Genomic DNA, 7,068 nt, shown 5'->3' on the forward strand with positions numbered 1-7,068 from the left:
ATGGAAGACCTCAGTTATGGGGGATGGAGGAGCTCAGTTATGGGGGATGGAGGAGCTTGGTTATGGGGGATGAAAGACCTCAGTTATGGGGGATGGAGGAGCTCGGTTATGGGGGATGGAGGAGCTTGGTTATGGGGGGATGGAAGACCTCAGTTATGGGGGATGGAGGAGCTTGGTTATGGGGGATGGAGGAGCTTAGTTATGGGGGGATGGAAGACCTCAGTTATGGGGGATGGAGGAGCTTGGTCATGGGAAGGGACAATCTAGGTTATGGTAGAAACGAAAAAACAAAAAAATTGTGTACACCCAAAAGGCTACCTCCTCACATTTATTAATCATTTGCAAAAATAGTACATATAAAAACAGCACTTCCCAGTCCTATTCCTCCCCCACCTCCCTCACAGAAAACCCTACAAACCCCACCAATTCCCTCACCCCCTAGACCTATGAACTGCCTCCCCGAGGAGCTGAGAATGTGCAGCTATTCTGCTAACCCCTCACAGAGATGAAACAAACCCCTGGTGACTACACCTGCAGAGAGAGTTCCTTCAACAATGGGGGTTCAGACATCCACCCAAGCAGCTGAGAGGAGAGCGCTGCACCTTAAAGCCACTATGGGGGCAAATGCAATCTGACAGACGGCTGCACCCGGGGGTGGATGGAAAGTCTCATTCATGAAATTGAGCCCCGCTGTTAGTCCTGTAACAAGACAAAAAACCACAGTAAGTCCTCATCCAGTCCCGAATCCCAGGTAATGGTAAGTATCTGTAGGTTCTAAACACACAGACGCAGCGGGTGCCAAGATGATATCCAGCAATCTGCTACGGTATATATCGTTATTCAACACCTTATAAGGAATAAAAGTGATATTCACAGCTTGCTCCACTTGGTTTCAAAGGTGACTGGCACAGAAATAGTCACTACTAGGACATCAAAGGACATGAGCTTCAAAGGATATGAGCTCCAACATATCTGGCAGCATAATAGACATCCGATCCGGCCAGTACTAGACCACTGTGTCCCAGAACCTCTAGGTACCCCATGAATACTGCCCATACGATCGCTCTGTCTGTGTATAGATTACTCACTGTTCCCTGGTATTTCAGCAGCCATTATGGTCAGGGGTGGGTAGTGGGGTTCCCCAGGGTTCTGTGCTGGGACCAATCCTATTTAATTTGTTCATAAACGATCTGGAGGATGGGATAAACAGTTCAATCTCTGTATTTGCAGACGATACTAAGCTAAGCAGGGCAATAACTTCTCCGCAGGATGTGGAAACCTTGCAAAAAGACCTGAACAAATGAATGGGGGAGGGGCAACTACATGGCAAATGAGGTTCAATGTAGAAAAATGTAAAATAATGCATTTGGGTGGTAAAAATCTGAATGCAATCTATAGACTGGGGGGAGAACCTCTGGGGGGATCTAGGATGGAAAAGGACCTGGGGGTCCTAGTAGATGATAGGCTCAGCAATGACATGCAATGCCAAGCTGCTGCTAACAAAGCAAACAGAATATTGGCATTAAAAAGGGGATCAACTCCAGAGATAAAACAATAATTCTCCCGCTCTACAAGACTCTGGTCCGGCCGCACCTGGAGTATGCTGTCCAGTTCTGGGCACCAGTCCTCAGGAAGGATGTACTGGAAATGGAGCGACTACAAAGAAGGGCAACAAAGCTAATAAAGGGTCTGGAGGATCTTAGTTATGAGTAGGGATGAGCTTCGTGTTCGAGTCGAACCCACGTTCAACTCGAACATTGGCTGTTTGGTCGTTCGCCGAATTCCGAACGTTATGTGCCGTTCGCGCCAAATTCGTGTAGTGCGTCATGGCCCATAATTCACTGCGGCATCGCAGTGCATTGCTGGCTGATGATTGGCCAAGCATGCACTATGACCTGCATGCTTGGCCAATCACAGCGCCGTCTGAACAGAGAACCGTAATTGGCCAAAGCTAAAGAGGCTTTGGCCAATTATGGCTCAGGGGATTTAGTACACACCCCACACTATATAAGGCCACCTGCACGGCGGCCCTGTGTAGTGTGTGTTCCGGCGTTGAAAGAGATAGAGAGAGAGAGAGAGAGAGACAGTGTCATTTCATTTGAGTTAGATAGATTAGGCAGAACAGTCAGTCAGTTAGCTGCACTTACAGTGTATTGTGTATATATATGCATCCCAGGTGTTGTATATATATATATACACTGTATTCAGTTTAGCTAGATCCGTTCCTGTTATATTCCTACTGACAGGCAGGCTTGTCTTGTTACAGTATTTTAAAGAAAATTACTGGTGTTCTTTTGATCCTATTAGTACCACAGTCAGGCAGCTAGACTATTTACAGTTAGTGTAGTGCGTCCTGCTCACAGTGTTCTGCTAAACCTACAAGTTAGTGGGGTGCGTCCTGCTCACAGTGTTCAGCTAAACCTACAAGTTAGTGGGGTGCGTCCTGCTCACAGTGTTCAGCTAAACCTACAAGTTAGTGGGGTGCGTCCTGCTCACAGTGTTCAGCTAAACCTACAAGTTAGTGGGGTGCGTCCTGCTCACAGTGTTCAGCTAAACCTACAAGTTAGTGGGGTGCGTCCTGCTCACAGTGTTCAGCTAAAGCTACCTGTAGAAGGTTGGTGGTGTTCTCATACTATAGGCAGGCAGCTGATTTTGCTAGCTGCAGTAGCAGTACATATATATATATATATATATATATATATACATACATATCCCAGCTTAGTGCAGCTACAGGCCATTAGTATGTCTGGAAGGCCAAGAAGGAGAGGCAGACAGTCACAAGCCAATAAGAGAGGGCAAGCAGGCTCTGTGTCTAGTGCTGATCGTGGAGACGGTGCATCCTCATCAGCATGTGGCCATGGGACACGCTTGGCCTTTTTTTCGGCAGCTGGCCGTGTTGAGCCGCAACATGCGGAAGACTTGGTCGAGTGGATGACCAAGCCGTCCTCATCCTCCTCATCCTCTCTCACCCATGCCCAGGGTACTTTGTCTGGCAAAGCAGCCGCCTCTTCCCTTGGCTCAATGTCATCAGTGACTCCTTCCCTAGCCCCACCATGTCCTCCTGAGGAGTCCCTCGAACTGTTTGACCACAGTGTTGGGTACATGCTCCAGGAGGATGCCCAGCGTTTGGAAGGCTCTGATGACGATACTGAGCTATATGAAGGCAGTAACGTGAGCACGGACAGAGGGGGTGCCCAAGAAGGACAGCAATCTGGCAGTCATGCTCCCCCTGCTGCAGCAGGTTTGCTCCAGTGATGAGGGGGGAGGGGATGATGAGGTCACTGACTCAACGTGGGTGCCTGATAGGAGAGAGGAGGAGGAGGCGGCACATCACCAACGAGGCAGGATGCCCTCCAGGGGCCAGCCTAAGGGCAGCACACTGACTGCATCACACCCCAAAGCTCCGCATGTGCAGGGCGCTGCAGTCTCTGCGCGTTATTCAAAAAGTTCTTTGGTGTGGGCCTTTTTTGAGACGAGTGCATCAGATCGTACCGCTGCTATTTGCAACATATGTCTCAAGCGTATCTCGCGTGGCCAAAACATCTCCCGCTTGGGTACCACATGCTTGACCAGACATATGTTGACCTGCCATGCAGTTCGTTGGCAAGCGTACCTAAAAGACCCACACCAAGAACAAAGAGGACCTCTCCTTGCTCCTCATCAGCTGAGATCTCCAACCCCACTAGACCTCCAGTCCTCTCTGAGACCTGCACTGAGAGGAATGAAGGTGTAGAATTAGGTGTGTCACAGCCAAGTACTTGTGGGCAATCTGCTTTTGGTACACCGACATCAGATTGTACCAGCCAAATTTCCCTGCCCCAGCTGCTGCACCGCCGAAAGAAGTTCGCTCCCAGCCATCCACATGCCCAGCGGTTGAATGCTAGCTTGGCAAAATTGCTAGCACTTCAACTGCTGCCTTTTCAGTTGGTAGACTCTGCCCCCTTCCCTGAGTTTGTGGAATGTGCGGTTCCTCAGTGGCAGGTACCCAAACGCCACTTTTTCTCATGGAGAGCGATTCCGGTTCTCTACCGGCATGTGGAAGGCAATGTCCATGCCTCGCTGGACAGGGCGGTCAGCGGTAAGGTGCATATTACCGCTGACTCATGGTCCAGCAGGCATGGACAGGGACGTTACTTAAGTTTCACGGCGCATTGGGTGACTCTGCTGGCAGCTGGGAAGGATGCAGGACAAGGTGCAGTAGTGTTGGAGGTTGTTCCGCCACCACGCCTCCAAAATGCCACTACTAATGATTGTGACACACCTCTCTCCTCCACCCCCTCCTCTTCTTCTTCCTCCATGGCCTCTTCCTGTGCTTTTTCCTCGGAACCAGCGGTGCTCTGTTGCCGTTCAAGGGGCTACGCAAGTACGCAGGCCAAAAGATGCCATGCGGTGCTTGAGCTGGTGTGCTTGGGGGACAGGAGCCACACTGGGGCAGAGGTTCTGTCAGCTCTGCAGGGGCAGGTTCAGAGGTGGTTGATGCCACACCAGCTTAAGGCAGGAATGGTGGTTTGCGACAATGGCACCAACCTCCTCTCTGCCCTCCGACAGGGACAAATGACCCATGTGCCCTGTTTGGCTCACGTCCTTAACTTGGTGGTGCAGCGGTTCTTGGGCAGGTACCCGGGCTTACAGGATGTCCTGAGGCAGGCCGGGAAAGTCTGTGGGCATTTCCGCCGGTCATATAATGCCAGTGCTCGGCTGACGGACCTCCAAAAGGAGTTTAACCTGCCCAAGAACCGCCTAATCTGTGACATGCCCACCAGGTGGAACTCAACGTTGGCCATGCTGCAGCGGCTGCACACGCAGCAGAGGGCCATCAATGAGTACCTGTGCGACTATGGCACCAGGACAGGGTCAGGGGAGCTTGGTTTTTTTTCCCCACGCCAGTGGGCCATGATCAGGGATGCATGCACTGTCCTGTCACCATTTGAGGAGGCCACGAGGATGGTGAGCAGTGACAGTGCATGCATCAGTGACACTGTCCCCCTTGTCCACCTGTTGGAGCACACGCTGCGTGGAATAATGGACAGGGCACTTGAGGCAGAACAGAGGCAGGAAGAGGAGGACTTCCTTAGCTCTCAAGGCCCCCTTTATCCACACAACGTTCCTGCGTGCCCGCCGATCACACAGGAAGAGGACGAGGAGGAGGAAGATTGTGTCAGTATGGAGGTGGAGCCTGGCACTCAGCATCAGCAGCAGTCTTTAAGGGATCAGTCCCAAGAAACACATGGACATGTACGTGGCTGGGAGGAGGTGGCTGTGGACCATGTCGTCCTTAGTGACCCAGAGGACTCCGGACCGAATGTCTCAGCAAACCTACGCTGCATGGCCTCCCTGATCCTGCAAAGCTTGCGTAAGGATCCTCGTATTCCTGGTATCAAGGAGAAGGACCAATACTAGCTGGCAACCCTCCTTGACCCACGTTACAAGGGTAAGGTTGCGGACCTTATTTTGCCATCGCAGAGGGAGCAGAGGATGAAACATCTTCGGGAGGCCTTGCAGAAAGGTCTGTGCAACGCGTTCCCAGACTGGGAGGTTACAAACTCCTGTTTCTGGACAACGTGTTGCTGAGGCTTCGGTCAGTCAAAGAAGGAGCGGTGGAGAAGGTGGCCGTCTGAACGATGCGTTCAGACTATTTTTTGGTCTGCAGCCCCAAGGTATGATCGGTTCCAGCAACCATCGCCAGTGTCTGTTTTACATGGTGCAGGAATACCTAGGGGCAAGATCAGACTTGGACACCTTTCCCACCGAAAATTCTCTGGGTTACTGGGTCTTGAGGATGGATCACTGGCCAGAGCTTGCACAGTATGCAATTGAGCTACTGGCCTGTCCTGCATCCAGCGTTCTTTCGGAACGCACATTCAGTGCTGCTGGAGGCGTGGTAACCGATCACAGGGTGCGTCTGTCCACTGACTCGGTCGATCGACTGACCTTCATAAAAATGAATGAGTCTTGGATCACCACCAGCTACCAAGCACCTGATGCTGATGCAACCGAATAATTTTTTTTGAAATCTCAGATCCCTTCAAAGACTGCCTATGCTGATGCTGAGTGACTATCCCTGAGTAATTATCCTCTTCCTCCTCAATCATCACGCTGATAGCTTGTAAGAACATTTTTGGTTCTGGGCGCCACCACCAGTGCCTAAGGCCCAATTTTTCAGCCCTTGTTTAACAGGGGCGTGTAATTACAATTTTTGATGCAATACTTTGCAGCAGGGCTCATTTCTGCATTCCAGCTAGAGTGTCTGTGAGGGGTTGCAGTGTTGTGGCACCAGCACCACCACCAAGGGCCCAGTTTTTCAGCCCCTGTTCAACAGGGACATGTAATTACAATTCTTGATCTAATATTTCACAGCAGGGCCCTGTGAGGGCTTACAGTGTTGTGGCCACAACAACACCTAAGGCCCAAATTTCTGCTGAGTATATAGGGCAGGACCCTACTTTCAAACAACTAACTTACAAACGACTCCTACTTGCAAACGGAAGGAGACAACAGGAAGTGAGATGAAATCTACCCCTAGGAAGGGAAATTCTCTCCTGTAAGAGTTAATATGGGAAAACAATTTCTCCTTTCCACTGATGCTTTCCAATCCATTGGGACAAAAAGTGAGGTGAAATCTTCTGAAGAGGAGGAAAGACAGCAAAACAAATGTCACAGGGGTGATAACCCTTCCCTATGTTTTCCAAAAAGCTTAAAAAAGATTTTTTGGCTGGAGCTAAACACGTTAAAAATGTACCCGTTCAAAATGACAAACAGATTCTACTTAACAACAAACCTACAGTCCCTGTCTTGTTTGCACCGCCTGTATACTGCTGTTCAGAGTATATAGGGCCTGGTGGCCCCACACCTTTCCTTATTTTAATTTGGGTGCGGGGTTCCCCTTAATATCCATACAAGACCCAAAGGGCCTGGTAATGGACTGGGGGGTACCCATGCCGTTTGTCTCACTGATTTTCATCCATATTGCCAGGACCCAACATGACATTAAACCCGCAAGCAGTTTTAAATGAGATTTTTTCCTTTAAAAATGACATTTGGTGCAGGGACTGTTCTAAACATGGGAAA

The sequence above is a fragment of the Aquarana catesbeiana genome, linkage group LG03 (assembly GCF_042186555.1).
Source record: "Aquarana catesbeiana isolate 2022-GZ linkage group LG03, ASM4218655v1, whole genome shotgun sequence".
NCBI lineage: Eukaryota > Metazoa > Chordata > Amphibia > Anura > Ranidae > Aquarana > Aquarana catesbeiana.